This window comes from Scomber japonicus, chromosome 18 (genome assembly GCF_027409825.1).
Source record: "Scomber japonicus isolate fScoJap1 chromosome 18, fScoJap1.pri, whole genome shotgun sequence".
NCBI classification, from domain to species: Eukaryota; Metazoa; Chordata; class Actinopteri; order Scombriformes; family Scombridae; genus Scomber; species Scomber japonicus.
Genome location: NC_070595.1, coordinates 27,344,831 through 27,365,932, shown reverse-complemented (window position 1 = coordinate 27,365,932; position 21,102 = coordinate 27,344,831). Strand labels below are relative to the sequence as shown.

The following is a 21,102-nucleotide window of genomic DNA, read 5'->3' as shown; positions in this document are numbered from 1 at the left end:
TAGAGACGGTCGCCCCCTGGTGGCCTTTTGATAGAATGCAGTTCTAAGTTACTTCCACGTTGGCCTCATTTCAGAGGACCAGAACTCCCCTGGTTAGAACCACAGTAGAGATTAAAGTTAAAATGCATTGTTTGACTTGTATAACGGGCATGAAAGACCAGTACTAGCCCCCCCCCCTCTCCCCCCTCCCCATGCGATTCGGAAAAGGCAACTGGGGAGAGCTGTCCTGCAAACCAACTAAGTCAGAGGGAAACAGCCATCATATCACATCTCAGCTCACATTAGAGAATTCCTTGATCATTGCTAATGAACACAGTTTATGTTGTAGAGCATGGCTCGCTGTTGGAGGGGCAAAGAGTCAGGGGGAATCTCAATTGCACTCGTGGCAAAGCACAAGAGGAAAGATCAATTAATTGATAAAATTTTGATTAGGCCCTTTGATTTCAATGACAGGTCTGTTAAAGTAGCAGCTGCTCCCTCTCTGCTTTGAGCTCCACTTTTTCTATTTCTAACACCAACCTGTGTCTCACTTTATGAGCTTTTCTTTCCACTTTCTATCCTCGCCTTTTGTTTCCTGTCTCAAGTATCATTTTGTGGAGTTTTGTGATACTGATGAGGTTTTTTTTTTTTTTTAAAGGCACACACTGAAAAATATAAGAATGCCCTGTTTTCTATTTATGAAATTAAATGAGCAGCACAATACATTTAATACAAAATCAGTAAATATCACTACAATTATCTTATTTCTTACAAATAAATCAGTAAGGAAAGAAGACTAAGAATCTGAGAAAGCATTTTATGACAACTTTTCATCCTTGACAGTTTCAACCACGCATTGCTGGAAACAGAAAAGCGTTGAAGTTTGCTACCAAGCCGTAGTTTTATTCATATAACTCATCGTTCCATATGTTACCAGAGCACTCAGTATGTGGTATCTGCTCCACATATGTTTTTTAGTCTCTGCTCCTGACTTAAGTGATAGATGGCCCTTCTCAATGAAACACTTTCACAGACCCTTTGTCTCATGTGGATGCTTGAGATGATGAGCTGCAGAAATAATGTACTTTTCTGGCTGGTGCACATTGTTAAACTCAGTAATGGCTGGACTGCCGAAGTGCATGTCTTATTGTTGCGAAGCACTGCGCTCTGCGAATCCAGACTAATGAGCAGAACAGCGAGATCAGTGCTGCTGGAGCGGATATCCATCCCAACATTAAAAAACACAGAGAGAAAAGGTGAGACAATAACACTGAAATCCAATAACACCCCCTGCAAATACACTCAATCAAATTTAAAGATACAGATCATGCGAGCTCGACGCATAACTCTTTCGATAAGAGAGAAGCAGGAAAAAGCACACAATAGCAGTAAGGGTTTATGATTGGAGAAAAACAATAACAGTAAACAGATAGAGAAGTTTCTGTCTCTTCCTTTACAAGCTGGCTGGGGATGGTGAGATAGGAGATAAATGTGTTTTCTTCTTCTCTTTTTTTTATTTTTTCCCTCCCTTCCCTCCTAGCTGTATAGTGTTTGGCCTCCTTCTGCAGATTTCCACAGAAAGCTCTATCTGGGCAGGAGGAGGCTGTGGTTTTAATGAGAGAGCTGAGCAATACTATGCTGTAAATGTAGTGGAAATAATTCTACTCTGACGTGTTGGCAAACAAACCTCGGTCTAAACTGTGCTCTGCCAATTAAGGAAATGCTCCATTATCTAAATGAAAAAAGAGAGGAGCCTTGAGAGGGGCGGACTGACCGGCCTCCTGCACACTAACGCACCTCAAGGCTGCTCCTCCTGGAAGAGTGGACCCTCACTCCTGCCTGACCTAATCCTCCTTCTCTTTTTCATTATACTGTATTTCTATCTCCTCTTCTGTCTCTCCCTCAATCCCTCCCTCCCTACCCTTTCCCTTTCATGCTCAACCCCCCCCCTCTCCCCCCGCTTCCCCCCACCACCCCTTCTCTCTCTTTTTATGCAGAAAGTTTTTTAATCTCTACCCCTGTGCTCTACTTTTCCTCTCCCTCCAGTCATGGCATTATATAACACACTTGCATTGCGGGGCATTCTAATTCAAGGAAGCTCTTGATGTTGGCAATTTTCAACTTCTGAGCACCCATTTTAAAAGGAGAATGGGGTTGGTTACCTAAAAAAAAAAAAAAAAAAAAAAGACGCACCTCCTCGTATGACAGCTGAGAGTACTACCAGATTCATGTGTCCTCCTTTTCAACCATCAACAACAGCAGTACTCAATAGTCCAGCAGAGACAAAAAAAAAAAAAAGCTCAGCAGACACGAAAACAAAAAGAAAGAAGAAGACGAAAAAGAAAAAAAAGGTGGTGCTGTACATCAAACGCTGTTCATGTCATTAAGAGGATCAAAGCTTCACTTAGGTCTTTTAGTTAGTCACTGTCATGACCGTGCTTGCTGGTGTGTGTTTAACTGAGGAGTGTGTTTACATGCATATGCGTATCCTGAGTATAATAAATGGGTAAACAGCATCATGTAAAGCAGAATAATATGGCATGTTAGCATGTTAGCATCAAAAACAGCAAAAAACAGCTGCAAAAAATATGCAAAAATATATATATAAAAAAAGAATCTGTCTCAAACAATTCAACGCTGGTAAATCAACTACTGTATATCCATATGTGAACATTCCTGTTTTTGTCCTTAAGCCTTCAGATGTGGATGGTTGCATTTCTCACACTGAACCTCTAAGTCATATAATACCTTTTAAACCAGGGGTGTCAAACATACAGTACAGCAAGGGGTCCAATTCAACCCCACTGGATAACTATGCAAAGGGTGAAAACTGTAAAAAACAAAATCAATAAAAAGTGTACATCATGTAAAGCAGAATACTGTAGCATGTTAGCATGTTAGCATCGCAGGCCATCAGACAAAAGGCCAAAAAAAAGCAAAAAACAGCTGCAAAAAATATGCAAAAACTTTTCTTTTTTTTTTAAAGAATCTGGCTCAAACAATGCAATGTCATCCTCTGATGCACTACGCTGGTTAATCAACTACTGTACATCCATATGTGAACATTCCTGGTAAAATTTGACTTGTACCTTTTGATTGTTAAAGACAGAGGATCAAGTTGAAGCAGTGATCTCAAGAGTTATAAAAAAAATATTGTGTGCAGTGTTTTTGCTCTCAAGCCTTCTGATGTGTATGGTTGCATTTCTCAAATTAAACCTCTAAGTTATATATTACCTTTTAAACCAGGGGTGTCAAACATACAGCAAGGGGGGGTCCAATTGAACCCCACTAAATAACTGAAAAAACTAATTCAATATAATTTTTTTTTTTCAATAAAACAATGCTGCTATCCTCACTCACCATTCACAGTCAAAGCTTCTGAGCTTCCTGTGGACGTCAAGCTTGATAACTGACAATATCTCTTACCAGCATACCCTTAGATAGTTCATTATAGTAAAGTATAATATATTATTCAAAGGTTATTTTTCAATTGTTTTACTGGTCACGCCCACTCGAGGTCAAATTGGACTGATTATGGCCTCCAAAACACTAATACCTGCACCTCACTGCACTCTCACACTTCTTATGTTCAGCCTATGATGTGATGTGCTCAGGCGTTTTCTAAATACATCATAAATATTTGTCAGTAAAGCAAACGAAATAGATATAATCCACTCGCTGAAGATGAAAAAGTATTGTTCTTATCTTCCATTTACTAGTGATCAGATATGGAAGGAAAAAGTCTCAGCAGCCAGAGAATAAATGTAGTTGTGGATTTGTCAGAAGCGCTTGCACCATCGCAGACAACCAACCAGTAAAGTGTTGGAACAAGTCACAGAGCTGAATATAACCAGGTTCCTTTTCTGCTCCAAGTAAATATGGTATCCCAAAAAATATGATCAAACCAAGACTTAAACTGGGAACTAGTGTGCATGCAAACAAACAAACTGTACACTTGGACTGTGACGTTAATCAAGCAAGTGGTGTTGACTAGATTCTGAGTTTGTGTTTTCTGTGAATCCTTGCCTGTGCCTTGTGAGATGATCATCACATGACATGTTTTTTAGGGGTGCGAGTCGTGGGACAGCTTCTGGTTCTTAGTTGCTTGTTTGCGATATCCTCGGCTATTTATTTGACAGTTCTTTAAGTCTGCAGAAATCTATGAGTTAGTTTACTTTTCCTCTCTGTTCTGTTTCTTCTTCATGCTCGAGTTCTGCATTAGTCTTGACAGTGTTTTACTAAAAACTTGTTAAAGCATCATCTGCCTTTGAGAGTGTCCCTCTGCGCTCAGGTCAGAATCCAAAATGTTACACTCACAGAGCACACAGGCCAGTGTATCTGTGTCAGGTCTGTTGCTATTTGAGCCTTAAACAAGCGCAAAGAACTGAGACAGAGCCAAGTGACACACAAACAGGATAACAGCCGGGAGCTCGGTATCAAGAGAAGCAAAACTACTAAAGTGTTGTAGCACCACGCCGCTGCTGTTTCAAAGGGCAGAAAGGCAAAAGCAAGGAGGCGGAGAGTACAGGCCTCATTAGTGAAACACAAAGTAACGCTGGCTCTCGTATGATCTTCGCCTTCCTCTGATGTATGTGACAAACGAGCTATTCAACTGGAAATGAACTGGGAGAAGAAAAAAGGCCCATGCAAATCAGGGGAGTTGCGCTTGTCCCACTGCAACCACTTCGCCCTTTTTTTTCACTGGGGGCCGACTCGCTGGGGCCGTTGTCAAGATAATCCATGGTGCCTAATGAAAACTCCTGCACGACAAACCAGTCAGGTACACAGCAGCATCTCATTCCACTGAAAGAGATTGCGGTTCATTATAGCTGCAAACGAGAGCTACGAGTCGTCGTATACGTGTGTGGAGGTGGAGGTGGAGGTGGAGGTGGGGGAGGCGGGGGGGCTAGTGAATGTTTTTCTACCTGCAGGCCTGTTTATGGGAAAAGAGCAGGTCCCTTTGCGGCACTTTAATGCCCCCCTTACATGGCCCGCTGCCATGAGCCGCCTAAACCTCGTCTCCACGGACACGACAACGAAAAGAATAAAGGCAACCAGGAGAGAGAGAGCGGCCTTTATCGATCTCCCTTGCTTTCCATTCCTCTTTCCCTCCTTCCCTCCATCTCTCTCCGTTCACCCCTCCCACTCCTATTACTGAAGAGCACAATAAAAAACACTATCTCTAATCTTAAGCACTCTCCTTGTGTAAAATTGGATTGGAAACCCTTACTTAAGGAGATCACTTTTGGAGCAGAGTTTTTTTGTTTTTACAGTCAGCTTCGGCAGCCAAAGAGGTCATCTTGTTGCGATGCCCACTGCTGAGGCTGCCAGTCTGAGAGAAAACTCCCAGTATTCAGTACTCAGGGAGAGACAGAGACTTTCACTGGTGCTAACCCCAGTGAAGATGGTCAAGGCTATATTCCATCTCGGCAGGTACAACCGCTTGGCCGCCCGCCAGCGAGCCGTGATCCTCTTTAGCGGCGCTGGGAGGGACGGTGTTGAGAGGCCAAGAGGAGATGGGGAGCTGTGCAAATACAGAAGCTGTTAGGAGGAACTCATATCGGCAGAGTGCTGCACTGACTCATACGTGCGACGGAGGGTCAAAGAGCAACGCGAAGACAAAATACGGCAAGCGACTAATTGCGTTGCATTGAATCCGGAGGGAAATCACTCAAATGGGGAGCGGGCTGATCAATCTCTGTGATAGGAGCCGTGATGGAGTGGGCAGCTTTATGGCTTCAGCTCAGTCACACGCAGCTCGGATCATTTTTCAGCAAAGGCCTTCCTACTTTACATGGTTCCTACTGTATGACACTAATAGTCTACAGCAAGCAATGTTCCTCCTGATTCTATACACCGAGCAATTCAAACAGATTTATGACCGGCTCTGTAGTGTTTCTGCATAATCCAAACAGTATAAATGGGCTAATGTTGACTTAACATAAAGCATTGCTGTTTCACCCCTTCATGGAAAATTGTACACAAGCAACTTGCTTTGTCAAATAATGGATGACATAACATTTTTTTTTTTTTTTTTTTTTTTTTTAAAGCGAATCTTTAGCTCCTCCGTGTTTGAAAGTTGTTCTTGTCTCATCCGAGGCATCATTCACGCAGCGTTCCTCTCCACAACAGAGAAGTAATGCTCATTTGGTTTTAATGACCGCCTGACAGTGACAGTGGCAAACTTGTGACAAATCCCACTAGGGCCGTCACAGCACAAACCCGAGTTTTATAGTGAAAAGTGTAACGGAGCTCAGCGGAGGCCAACGCACGGCAATCAGTTGATGCAACACAAACGAAACACTGAGAGGTTTTCAGCCAGCTGCATGAAAGCCTCTTGTTGTCCCCGACTCTGCTGCTGATGCTCGGTTAATTGTAGCCCCGCACACAGACAGGCAGGCAGGCAAGCAGGCAGGCAGGCAGGCGAAAAGACGGCCCGAGATGATTTCCACAGGCAACTGGCATTCATTTTGTCTTGAAGGCGCATAAATAAAGGCTGTCTAGCCGGGTCCATTTTAATTAGGCGAGCCACATGATCTTACTCCAACTCTCTCTGTTAACACTCACCAGAGGCTGCGGCATGTGTTAATTACAACCACATGCCACACAGTGAATCCAAGGTGAGCCAGAAAAGAGAAACTCAGAAGTAGTAAACAACAACAATCCCACCTCCCCCCTCCGATCCCCTCCCACCTCAACAAAACCCCCGGTCTTCCTCTCCTCACCACAACAGTAGGTTTATGATTTCAAATAGGCAGGGGAGAGAGGGTTATTGTTTTGTCTCACATTTCCTCCCCTTGCAAACTCCCGTCTTTCCATTTTTCCACCTCATTTGTGGAAAAATCAATTCATGAAAATAAACACTCGGTGTCTACACTCCGCGTCCAAGTCAATTTATATTTCGTGCATGTTTTTTTTCTGCCGCTCTTTTCCAAGAGGCTTAATCGTTTTTACGTGTCACAAATGTTTCATCCCCTCTAACGTGATTTTTCCTCGTTATTGGGAGCACTTATTTGCACCACGGTCTTTGGACGGAGGTATTAGAAAGAGAGTTCATTTTCCTCAATCCCTTGCTGATTTGTTCATTACATTGCAGCCGAGGCGCGGCACACGGATCCTCGTGCCGAGATGGGACTGCTCTTAGCGGTGCGACTGTGCGAGTGTTACTATACCTCCGAGACGCCGGAGCGCCACTTAATAAACAGAGTAGACAGAGGATCACTTTGAACTCCTGTGACATGTAATGAACCTGTCTGTCTCAGCCACAGCTCTGTCTGGGCTCAGGCGCTGCATGGTAAAAATTCAGATGAATGAAATAAATAAACAAGTAGAGATACCAGCTTGCCTTGCGGTTGTATTCCTCCGCCAACCAGTCAAGTTGCAGATTACATCTCTGTCTGTCCTAACTCATTTCATATTTGTAGTGAAGTGCAGCGGTTAGCAATGTCAACTCACATCAGGAAGAGTCTGGGTTAGGCAATGGGATGATAACCCTGTTCAAGGTATACCGCTATAACCAAAACCGCCACATTTTCTGTCATACTGTTCCTAAGGTATCAGCTGTTTTGTCTGGTCAAAGACAGGAAGTGGAAAGGTCAGAAATCCCTCAGGTGGTGCAGCTGCAGCGTAGAGTATCACGACCCCTCACACCCTCATTACAGTGTATATTCAGGTTAAATTAACATGTCAGTCTTTATTTTAGAGCTGTAATCACAATACCGTGAAACCGTGATACTTTTTGCTTATGGTTATCATACCGCCAGAATCTCATACCGGCCCATGCCTAGTCTGGGTTCGAACCCACCAGCCAGCTGGGGCCTTTTTGTGAGGCGCTCCAACTTCCTCTCATAGACCAAAACAGGCAGGTGAAGTTAATTGGCGACTCTAAATATGCTCATAGGTGTGAATGTGAGTGTGAATGGTTGTCTGTCTCTATCCTACACATGAGTCCTGAGATCCCTCTAGAGCAGTGGTTCTCAAATAGGGGTACATGAGATTTTTAAAGATATATATATTTTAATTTGCCCTTACTTAAACATAATATTTAATGATTAACTGATTGATATTGATATATTACAGTTAAGGCTCTTTCTCTTGCTCTTTTGGTGCTTTATCTCCTTTCTAGGAGGCCTGGATGGTATTTTCTTTGTGATGATGTCTGACCATGGGGGTTTATGCTACCTGTGAATGAGATGTTATGTGAATAGCAGTTTTATAAGGATAATGTGATATACATTAGGAGGTGTAATGACGTTGTATGCTGATTTCTGATGATGATACTGCTTACCCTGTGACTTCTTTTTCTTTCACATGTTAGGCCCAATAAAGCCGCTTCTGATAGAAAGCAAAGTTGGAGTCGTGATAGTAGACGATGCTTCAGATGCTGCTGCAGTGAAGCTACAAACACTAAAATGTGGATGGAAACTGGGCGACACAGATCTTTGCAATCAGCTCAGGTTCAAAGTGGGCACAGAGATTAATGTCAGTATTCATCCAAATGTGAAACACAGTCATAATCTCCCCTTCTGTCTGCTCTGAGTTTTTTTGGTGTTGAATAATTACCAGAAAAGTGTTTTTGCAGAACATTATGATGTCACGGTGAAGTTGACCTTTGGCTTTATGGAAATAAAATGTCATCGTTTTATCCTATTAGACATTTTGCGTGAAAAATTGGCATACTTAGTGTATAAACTCTATGTTTTGTGAAGTTACAGTGACCTTGTGATGTTTGGCCACTAAAATCTGAACACTTCATACGAGAGTCCAAGTGGAAGTTTAAGAAATTCCCCCTCAAGGCATTCCTGAGATATAGCTTTCAGGAAAAATGGGACGGACCTGAGAACATAACCCCTCCAACCAAAGCTGTCGCTGGTGCACAGGCATAAAAACACACATCCAAAATAAGCCTGGAGGCTGTGAAAAAGCCATCAGTTACACATGGTTAGACTCATAGCATTTTGCCAATGCCATAAGAAGAGATAATTGTCTGTTTCAGTGCTGTTGCCTCTTTTGTTGCATAACAGATATTTACATCAGGGACTAATTACTCCAGACTGGGTGTCAGAATTTGGATTAACTTGTGGGACGCATCCAGTTCAGTGTTTAGATTCATTTATTAGCGAGAACAGACACAGCGCTGCTTTGACCCCGTCAAAAAAAAAAAACACACCAGTAAACTTTTTTCCATACACTTTTTTCTTCTTTCTATCTTCCATTTATTTTCCTTTCTTTCTTTTCTTTAGAGTTGTCAGAACAAAGTGGAAATTGACTTCTATTCTATTAAAAATCCTCCTAAAGTGAAAGACTTCTTTGAGATTGCTATTGATCACTAAGATAAGGACATGAATAAAATGAAAACTGATAACTGAACAGTGGGATGTTCTGTCATTCTGGTCATATAAATCCCGTAAATCAATTCCATACTGTCGTCATGCCAGTGCGCTGCTCTCCAGACTACTGATGAGTCTTTGGGAATCCTACAGGGGATAAAAAACGCCAACATTTGTTTTACAATCAGCTGATTGTCATGTTAATTTGGTCTTTTTTTTCCATGTGCGGGGGTTATGGTACGGGGTCCAGAGTTCCTCGTGGGGACAAAATGCCATTACTTAAGCATGCAGGAATCTCGACATGACATTCCTCGACCGCTGCGACAATGGCAACATATGCAAATGAAGGAGAGTGCCACTCTCATTATGACCCTGTCAAAGAGACTCTGACACCTCCCACTGGACCCTGAGCATGTTTGAAAAGGTGGAAAACTGAAAAAGAGAGATAAAAAAAATGGAAAAAAAAGAAGAGGTGACAGTGACCGTATTCTGAGAAGAGAACAGGTGTAACATTGTTATTTATGTTATCTCTCTACTCGTCTCTTCTCTTTCTTCTCTCTCTCTCTCTCTCTTTGTGAATCCCTTCGTAACCTCGCTCTGCCTTACACCGCTCTATTCGCCTCTCTGATTCCTAATTTTTTTTTCTTCTTCTTCTTCTTCTTTGCTCTGCAGTGGAGGGAGGGACAGGTTTACATGGGTGGGATTCTTTGAAGTGAAAATGCTGAGTACTCCCTGCTGTAGCCAAAGCTCATCTAATCAGGGGCTAATTCCAGTTATTAAGATTTGAGAGATAACTTTGATTCATCACAGTCCATCTACCCCGATCGGTTAATCACTGTCACGCTAAGCTCTTTTTTAGTCATCCTTTTGTTTCCACTCCCTCTGGCACGCTGAGAGGGGGAATAAGAGAGATAGAAGAGAAGGAAAAGGAGAAGATATTAACAATATTAATGACCCATGATTCTCGTCTCCTTAATGAGAAGGGTTATTAACTGTGATTATCCATGATGAAATGGTGGTAATTCTTGAAAGCTTGCGAAAACTTGTACAATCGCTTGTCTGCTGATCTGCTCCTGTGATGTTTAAAGAAAGGAGAAGAAAAAAAAAAAAGAAAAAAAAAGGTGAGCACGGTGAGAAAGAGAGAAAGAGAACTTAGAGGATAAAGAAGCAGGGGCAACCTAGGGGAAATGGAGATGCTCGCAACAGGAAGCTGGGAGGGGCTTCAGTTCCCACCCTATCTTTTCTTTTTTTTGGGGGGGAAGCTAAGACAACCATCTCAAGTCCCAGCGCTTCTGCATTTCAGACAGTTAAAATCTGTCTTCTTCACAGACATGAATCCAAACTCTGAAGTGTTTCTCCCTCTCTTAAAAACCCCTCGGTGCTGCGTTGCCTCTGGCGCCCTCTCCCCCGATTCTCTTTCCCCGTGGCTAACGAGTGGGCCAACGTACGCACCCTGTCGCCCCATCTGCCGGTTGACACTGCTGAATGGCTGTTTGAACACCTATGCCGCTCTCGCCAGATCCCTGATACAGCATTCCCCCCCCCATCCCCTCTCTCTCTCCCTCTCTCTCACCCCCTTTTTTCATTCCAATTATAGGAAGTTGCATGCTTGTGGAGTCCCTGTCGGCTCCATATGATTCCCTCAACGGTGAGGACTGGGAGGCGGCGAGAGGGGGGGGGTTGCTGTCTGGTGAATCATTGATGTGCAGTCAGACTGTTTCATTGCAGATCTGTGTGCATGCATGTGTGTGTGTGTGTGTATGGGGGGGGGGGGGGGGGGGTTAGCAGCAGACAGATAACAATCTTGAATTATGCATGTCTGTCCCTTGTGAGGAGGCGGGGGGGGCGGGAGGGGTTTGGCGACGGGGATGAGCCACATTCTCTTATCCCCGGGGACAAATTTGGATAGAAAAGAGCAAGGTGTGTAGAAAAGTCGGGACCACCGTGAGTGCTACCTGACTGTTTCAGACGCCTCTCTTTAGCTCGACGAACTCCTCAAGCTGCGATGGCTGCCGTCTCTCTCTCCTCCTCAAAACTGCAGACAATCGGCTCGTCTGACGCACATAAAAATCTGTTCAGGAAACAGCTCTGTTCGCAGCCATGACGCCTGTTCTGTGGTAATAATGCTAACGGGAGCCGGAGTGGCATATTTGCTAACTTATTTGTTAGATGTTCCCTCTTAAAAGCATCTCTGGGAATTCAAGCCTGGGCCAAGCAAAACACTATCACCTTCCTAAAATTACACTGTATCACACAAACACCTGCTGGGCCCATTTTAGATAATAATCCCATTTCTACATGCCAGTGCTGCTCTCAGACGGGAAAAATTGGATTGTTTGCATTACTGACCTGTGGAGCAGGGCAGTCTGGGAAAAGCAACAGCCTCCAAGCTTTATTAGATTCAATCGGTCTTTCATAAACAAAACCTTACTTTTCAAAAAGGTAAAAAAAAAAAAAAAAAATCTACTAAATGTGGGCAAGCCAGCACTTTGTGGACACACTCCATTTATTTTCTCCAATTAAATCTCTTTAATTGGATTGAGGGCTGGCACCTGGTTTACACTCTGTCAACCACGCAATCCACAATAATTGATGCCAGAGCTGTGTGTGTGTGTGTGTGTGTGTGTGTGTGTGTGTGTGTGTGTGTGTGTGTGTGTGTGCGTGGGATGTGTAGCGATGGGGGGAGGGATTTAGAGCATGTCTCACTACTCCACAATTTCACTCTGATCAATTTATCAATGGCCCGCCTCGCTGTCCACCAGCGTCCACTGCACTGAGATGGGAAATACCTTTACTGTTTGGTGTGTAAGCTGACATGCAGCCGCACACACACACACACATGCAAGCTCACATGCACGCACACACACGGAGGAGGAATACCACATTTTAAAACCTTGCAAGTGAATGTAAAGGTATGGAGGTAATATCAGCTAAAGGTATCAAAAGTAATAAATTGTAATAATAATGCTTATTTAATTTTATCATTATTATTGTGTTAGTAGCTTTTAAGGTGGAGTTATTTAAGGTGGAGCTACTTTATTAACTTTATCTACTGTTGGGTGGTTTAATCCATAACGACGCATCCTGTTTTATAAGGTGATCATCTGTATTGTATGTAAAATCCTGTTTCCTCCATAATGAATGCACTATTGATGGCCACTATTGAAAGTTAACTATGATCATGCATGACCATAGTAGTGTCTGATAGTGTTTTTTATATAGTCCTATATATAATACTTCGATGTGACTTTAGTATGGGGAACATATTCTAAATAACAAACACTTGAATTAGAGTTATTTGGACATTATTAACATTTGTACTTTAGTGTTTTGTTATGTAAGAACAGATCATATTCATTAAGTGGTATTAAGGGAGAATAACTATTATAAAGTCCATACAAAGCAAAGCATATTGAGATCCTAATTCATATACAACAACTTCCTTACTTACTACTAATAAGTAATAATTCTAAGGTTATTGAGGGAAAACTCGTAGTTAATGGCTTACTGGTTGTATAATAAGGCCATGCAGAATAAGGCATTAATAAGTACTTAATAATGACTAATTAAGAGTCAATATGTTACTAATTTGCATGCTAATAAGCAATTAATTAATGGTGAATAGGTGTACCTTAAAATAAAGTGTTACCAAGACTACTTATACAGTGTTTAGTGAATAGAGAATAATTGTAGACTATTTTCTTCCTGTAATGTATTGGAGTAGAAAATTGAAATATTCAAACACCTCGAAATGAAATCCATCCCTGGTGTAAACGTCCTCACTTTTCCAGCATTAAGACAAACACACGCCCTCACATATATATATACGTACATTTAAAAGTTCAAACAAATGCTAATGCGACAGATTTACATATACGTAGTTGTGAGCTCTGATACATATGTGAATATTCACACCTACAGAACTTGGATCCACTCCTGAATACAAATGCCCGCCACGCGTAGAATACAAATGGTGTGCGCCCACACGTGGAAACGGGCGCACGGATACAAATCCGAGAGATGCATCACGGCGCGCGCTGACAGCACCTTTAAGACACTTTGAGAAACACCCGGCTCCTGAATACCGAGCTCTCGCTGCCGTACAAATGGAGAGAGGCAGAGACAGAGCGAGAGGGAGGCCAAGGGAGACCCGACACAGTAAATAAAAATACAATTTCCTCCAGTGACATGCCCATTCTGTTGGAAGCCTGACTCTAATTATTCTAAGCACTTTGAAGGATGGCTTTCCACTGCATTAATCTACACATCCCACTAGCCCATCCACAGTCGATGCACTTTTAACTACCTAAGGACGCCCCCCGAAACTCTTCCTAAAACCTCGGGAGGAGGAGATTGACTTTGTACAGTGATGGGGGTAAAGTGCTTTGCCTGAGTGAATCTTTCTCTAAATCTCGCAGCACAACACCGCATGCAACAATTTTCATTTTCAATTTCAAATAGCACCATCCCTACTACTACCCTTACCCCCCCTTCTCTTCAACCCTAAAAAAAAAAAAAAAAAAATTGAAGAGGGAATGTACGTTGTGCAGCGTGGCTCAAAATAAGTCTGTGAATTCTCATTACAGAGCTTGTGTGAGAGTGTGGTTGTTTTTTTCCTCTGGGTAGGAAAGCACTCGTAGCTCATTTGGAACCGAGATGAATCGATAAATCACCAGGGAGTATCAATCAATCAATATGAGCCTATCAATACTCTCTGGATGAAACTCCTCCCACTGCGAGAGGCCATCTTTGGTAAGAATATGTCGGGCAAATGGGCTTTTAACATAATAGCTCTGTCCACTTGTGCTGAGTGCAAGATTGATGCCATGCAATGTTTACATGTTGACACAAGCTGTAATAGTGATACACAGCAGGTCCCATGTTTACGTGTAAAATAATCAGGATGCACAAACACACACACACACACACACACACACACACACACACACACACACATACTTCAGATCATGTTTATCAAAATCTAAAGAAGATCAAACCTTCTTTGAAACAGCTCTGCTCTCTGATCGAGGCTGTATATTTGGCTTTGCTGCACTGCTATATCTACTTTTTATAAACATCTGCCCCCTTGGTGCACAGAAAGAAAAAAAAAAAAAAAAAAAAAAGGAGGAACGATATAGAAATAGAGGGCCGGAAGCAAAGATCTAGCTTTCCTAATTAATCAGCCCTCATTTTTAAGTACAAAGTTTGTTAAAAAAAAAAGGGGGGCTTACAGCTATCCCCCCCCACCCTCCTCTCCCTCGCCCCCCCTCCCCCTCCTCAACCACACAGAGTCAAATGCACAGCACATCATGAGGACCGTGACATTCTGATGTGAATTGCAGGAGAAGCTTCACTCTATATTCATTCAATGTGCTCCGGCCGGACAAAATGCTGAATAACAAAAGAGGCTGCAATAACAAGCGTTTTCTGCTGTTCAAGGCATAAGGCTGCTCTGGTATTCTATATTTCTACTTCCTGTCACCCAAAATCTTATGAAACAAACCAAAAACCATCAATGAATTGGATCTAGCAACAAGTACTGTGTGTGTGTGTGTGTGCATACGAAGACTGATATCTGTTCTTCTGTAGCATAGAGTTGTTCAGTGAGCCACACACACACACACACACACACACACACACACACACACACAATACAGAAATACAGTAATACACTAAATATGCTGAAATCTGCTGCTAAAAATATTCCAAATGAAGCACACTCAAAATGAAACTATAGATTTTTAAGCCCTTTTTTTTTGCCACAGTCAGAAAGTATTAAAATAAATAGCACATTGTTGGCTTCGGTCTTTTCATGGGATTTGTCAACAATAATAACAATAATAATAATATATAAAATAGGACTGCAGAATAATTCCAGGCTCCTCAAAGTACAAGACTAAAAAAGACCAACACGATGCCGCATTCAAATACCTTCCATCAACAATTTATAATCAAGATCTAGGAACAGGCTAATAAATGTATCCCCCTGTTAGTGATCAACGCTCACAGAAACCTGAAATGCGGACTATAATTCCTCTCGGTGGCTGCGAGCGTAAAAAAAAAAAAAAAAGAAATTTTTTGGGCAGATACATTAACTTTTTCCTTTTAGTTACCATCCTCAACTCATATGCCCTTCAGCGAAACACTCCCAACCCCCCCATCCCCCATCCTAACTGCTTGGTAGCCATCTTCAGAGCACCGAGAGTTTACGTGCATGAATTTGCAAGAGCACTGCAGGGTGCTGCCTGAAAAAGAGGTTGCACACTCAGCAAAAACATGCCGAATTGAGGAGGGGGGAAGGTTTGGGGGGGTGGGGGGGGGTGAGTAATGAATGAATAAACAAGCAGCCAAACAAATACATGAAGTTGTCAAATTACTACAGTTGAGGACCGATTGTGCTAAAGCTAGCTGGTTATAAACATTGATTTACATTATGAGAAAACAGGCAGCTGCATTTTCTTTTCTTTTTTTATAAAGGAGAGTGAGTTTCAAAGAAAATAAGACTGTCAAAGAGACAAAAAAAAGTGTTTGTGTGCAATTCGGTAGCAGCTCAGAGGATGTATACAGTGATAATATGAAGCTGGCACACGGGGACGGGAGAAAGTGAGATGACGTGATGATGAAACTGAGTCCAAAGTGGTCAAAGTTAGAACGATGAGTGAGAAACGCCTTTAATTTGTCACCACGGAGACGAAGCCGGAGGTTTTATCTTTTATTTGCTTTCTGCTTTGCTCGCTCCTCTTAGGACTGCTTAGAGAAGAGTTGTGTCACAGGGTTTAATAACATCTGTAGAGTCTTTTCTTTCATTACACCATGACTGATTCTGCTGGTCTGGACCTGATGGACATGTAATAAATGATTGAGCATGAGTTAGTCTCTGTGTTTGCATATCTGTGCTATGTTTTAGTGTATAATACTAGATGTGAAAGACTCAGATGGATTGACAGGAGGACCAGTCAGTCAGTGAGATGGACTGATGGTGCATATTGATCCTGAAACAAGTCTTTCAAACAGTATCTATTAATGATAAACTCCAAAAAAATAGAAACTGTTGAGCTAGGATGAACAGTTAAATACATGGATTTCAGGGTTTAAGCATAGTAGAAAGAAAATTATATGCAGGCTACACCCACGCTGATGTTTTAATGCTGTTTGCAAGTTACAGAAAGGCCACATCTGTAGCATAGACTGTATAAAAGAAATGGACGTAACATCCGTGACGTCACCCATTGGTTTGTGAACTGCTGCTCTGAAGCCAATAGTTTCCAATCTAGGCAGCGTCATCTTGAAAATTTCAGATGCATGCTGGGAAAAATAAAAACATGGATTCTACTTATATGGGCATGAGGCGGGGCCATGGGCGGAGCGGGTAGGTTGCTATGGTTGCGAGGGCTGGATCTGGAGGACATGGGCCAATCAACCTGTCAATCAGGACGTAGCCACGCCCTAATGCATACCCTGCTTTATCGTCACATATAAAATCAGGGAGGCCAAAATGTCCCAAATGAACATCATACTGCATTGAAGAAGGCTTTAAACTAGCGATTGAGACCATAAACACATTTTGAAAACGTTTACTGAGGTTAGAAATCAAGTGAGAAGTTGGTGAATTCTCCATTGACTTGTATAGAGACGGTCGCCCCCTGGTGGCCTTTTGATAGAATGCAGCTCTAAGTTACTTCCGCGTTGGCCTCATTTCAGAGGACCAGAACTCCCCGCCTGATCTGTAGAGTATCTATTAATGATGAGGGATCTTTACTTAATTCAACAACATACAAAAAACCATAAGCTTACAAAAAGTAATCCCTTTCCTGCTCACCCATGACCAAACTTTTCACCAAATTTCACCAAAAAACCAACCCAAAAAAAAACCCTCTGTAGAAAAGTTCAAACCTTTATTTATTTCATTTAACACAAGTTTTGGTCCTGTGCCGGTGACATCTATTGGTTATTAAAGGCTGGAGTACACACACACACACACACACACACACACACACACACACATGCACGTGTTGGTGTGCTACTATGTGGCAGCTGACAGAATGGAAACCGATTGCCACGGTTGCTCCGCAGCTCTCCATCACATCGCAGCAGAGAGAGAGAGAGGGAGGAAACGTGAGGCCTAAGGGTCAACGCTGTGGCTGCCTGCAGACACAAGGCACCCGGCCCAGCCATTACTGTTAGCTAATTGGAGTTTTCCTCGGGGTCAGGCTAGCCATCTGTGGTGCCTTTACCACCGGAGACCCCCACATAACCACCTACACCCCCCACTCCCCCTTCCACCCTCCACCTTCCTGCATCATTTTTAACACTTTGTCACCGCTTGATGTGACTCTCTCTTGCTTTCTTTCTTTCTTTCCTCTCCTTTAAGGACAAGGGGGGAGTAGAGGAGGGGGGAGGGATTAAGGAAGGAGTGTGATCTTCCTCCACTGCAGCTGGTTAATAGGAAAAGTCTCTGTCTCCTCTGTGCATCATTCATCATGTCAAATGGTAATATCTTTAAAGGTCAGGCCGAGTCATAAAGAAAAAAAAAAGCCTTGGCTAAACTTTCCCTGGGATTTCCAGAGGTCTAATCACCAATCACCAAATCTGAAGTGTCTCTTTTGATTGGCTTTTGATGGCCTTGTTTCAAAGTGAATCATTACCCCCCCCCCCAAAAAAAGGGGAGGGGGTGCATTTATAAGAGCAGAAGCCACCTATTTTTTTTTAAGATCGTAACATGAAGGAAGGAAATTCTCTAGATGGAATTAACCAGCTTGATACAAAAAAAAGAAGGAAAAATATATATATAAAAAAAGAGAACTGCAGCTGACTTCGAGCTGAAAAGCAGCAGGGTGCACCCCCAAAAAAAAGAAAAAAGAAAAAAGGAGTTTGAAGATGAAAAGTAGGAGTGGGTGCACACACAAAAAAATCGATTCACATGAGATTCTTGATTCTTATCTCCGATGGTTCTGAATTGATTCACAAATGTCCAAAAAAAAAAAATCGATTTTCTAAATGTTAGTTAACACGATGCTGACGGAACGGGAAAAGAAAAAGGCGGAACTCAACTGTGAGGCGGCTGCAGCATCAGGACCATTTACAGCGTGCACACTCTTGTAGTTCATGTTTAATAAAGGCAGCAGTTGAAAGCATTTCCTTTTAATCTAATACCTAAATAATTACCTTAGTGAGATGGACGTAAAGTACACAATGAACTTTCTATGCCATCGCCCAGAGACTGACATCACCGGAGCGGATCAGCAAACTCCGGAAGTAACAAATGAGAGCAGCTGACCAACACACACAGCGGCATTAAACAACTTAAAGCGGCTCTGAAGTGAAGAAAATAACTCGCTGCTCAGTTTGTTTCACCTCAAAATCCCTTCGCCCACTCAGCCTCTCGGACGGCGATGGCTTTCCCCGGAGCTAACGGTGCACCAGAGAGGCTCCTCTCCACTGCTGGAGACATAACGTTAATAACAACACAGAGGAGCACTCTGCCTCCCCCTCATTTTGTTATTCTCATGCAGGCAGGAGGCTGTAAGATGCTTACAAATTAATTTAATCATTCATTAATGCAATTAACTTTTTAAAAATAAAAAGGCTGCAGCCCATTTATCTTGTCTTTCTGTGGGCTGAGGACACCATTGAATGGTTTAGCACACAACATACTGGAGCTAGAGACTAAAAAGTGCCTCCTTTTCTATTCATTTAATCAATCAAGCATCAGTTAAATCGGACACCCAAGAATCAGGAATTAAATCTTGTGATCCCTGGAAGATTCACACCCCTAAAGAAAAGGGTAGCGGGGGAAAATAAAAGAGAGGCAGAGGAGCTAAAGACTGCTACTGTCTGACAAGTGTCACACTTGCGCTTCGATCCAGCCTTCCTCCTGCGCTAATGACTGTCAACACGACAAGCAGGGCCGTCTGAAGGGGGAGAAAATTACTCGCTGAAAAGCAATTGACTGACCCCCATCATTTCTCAGGGAACCAGTGACCTGTGAATATTTCATTATGGGGAAAGTCGTGAGGCCCATATAAATGGGGGGCAGAGGGGGGTGTCGATCTGCCGAGCGGTGCTGCCCCATGCCGAAGAGGGAAACTGGGGGCAGACCTTCCTGCCTGCCTGCCTGCCTGTCTGCCTTGTGGCCTGTTCACTACTCCAACAATGCATATTTTAGTGCATTTTTAGAGCGGCTACAATTTGACTACAATTTAAAGGAATGTTTTCAGCCATGACAGATGCTACAGCTATCAGAGAGAAAGGTGGAATACATCTAGATGAGAGAAGTGTTTCGTTTACCAAAAGCCTGAAGAGAAAAAAGGAGGATTTGGAAACAAGGAAGAAAACAAAGAAGAAGGAAAAAAATAAAAAAGACAGAAATGTTTTGTAGGTTTGGGTCATGGCGAGTCATTCTTTTATCCTCTGCACGACATTTGTCTTACATTGAGAAACATCAGAGGCCTCGGAATCGAGAGGGGCAGGAAGAGAAAGAGAAGACGAGAAAGATGAAAGAAAATCAATCCCCCGGCAAGCTTGATTGATCGGTGGAGTTTTGGACAATTTCATCAGGAGACTCCACTAACCAGAGATGACACGACCCATATTGGAGGGAGAACGCATTGTGGAGATTGATACCCGCATTAGAGGCATCAGGTCGGATAAACGCAGGCTCTGGCAGTAAATACACTGGGCCGGCATGCCCCCTCAATGACGACTTAATGCCAGAAAAATCCTCGCAACCCACACTTTACTTTTCAAACTTTGACTGGACGGGATAATTGAGTCAATTAGGAGCACCTTAATCCGTGGAAGGGATCTTCAAAAGAAAAATATACAGTCAAGGTTTGGGTTTGGTCTTAAGGATATAAATAAAGAGAGCTTGGAGATTGTCTCTGTTTATCCAACGATGGAGGGAAAGAGCAGAAGGATTATTTCTGATCTCATTCAGGAACCTCATGTTACATATTAACTTCTACTCTCGACTGTTTTACAAAACTTTAATTCACAACTTTTTTTTGCCAGAGTAACACTATTTTATAATTACTCTGGGACAGTTAAGTATTCGTCAACATTGAAGGAATTGTTATGTTCCTTCTGCTCCGCGACAAGAACAGATAATATCAGGAGTGAATTTAATTAGATAAGAGAGGAGAGAATCAAGTAGAATATCATTTTCTGGTCATTCTGACATTTCTCTTTATTCCTCCGTTTATTCTAAGACGAGCTTCAAAGACGGGAGGTGAAAGAAAGTCAATAAGCGCATCATGATCTAAACTTCCGCCGAATCCACCTCACGGAAAAGCAAGTTCTCTGCTCTTCCGCCTTGTATGTCAAACCAATGGAGGGAGGAAATGGACAGGGTGAAAACGGGGGTGGGGGGGGGGGGGGGGGTGGGGGGGTGCGTAGGGACGGAGGGAATACTGCTGATCGAGCAGATCGGGCGAGAAAGCATGAAATACTACATTACAGAGAGAAAAGGACAAAAGCAGCCACCAGGGCCTGATCATGTAGGCCTGACAGGGAGGCGGGGGGTTGAGGGTGGGGGGGGGGGGGGGGAGTAATCGAGGGTCACACAGGCTAGATGACTGATCGGAGGACGTCGGGCAAAGTGACAATTTTTGCGGATGGTAAATATTTCAACAGTGCTCGGTCGTGCGGTGGAGGTCAAGCAAGCTCCATTTTAAAACACAATAGACAGACACCTTTAATAAAACATCCCACATAAACACACATAGTAGAGCTCCACACTGCTCACACACACACACACACACACACACACACACACACAGACACACACACACACAGA

General features: G+C 42.8%; 1 protein-coding gene across 2 annotated transcripts in view; it reads right to left on the bottom strand.

Annotated features, from left to right (window-relative positions):
• The window catches only part of LOC128378701 (RNA binding protein fox-1 homolog 3-like), a 124,131-nt gene that overhangs the window by 32,311 nt on the left and 70,718 nt on the right, over positions 1-21,102 (bottom strand). The window lies entirely within an intron of this gene.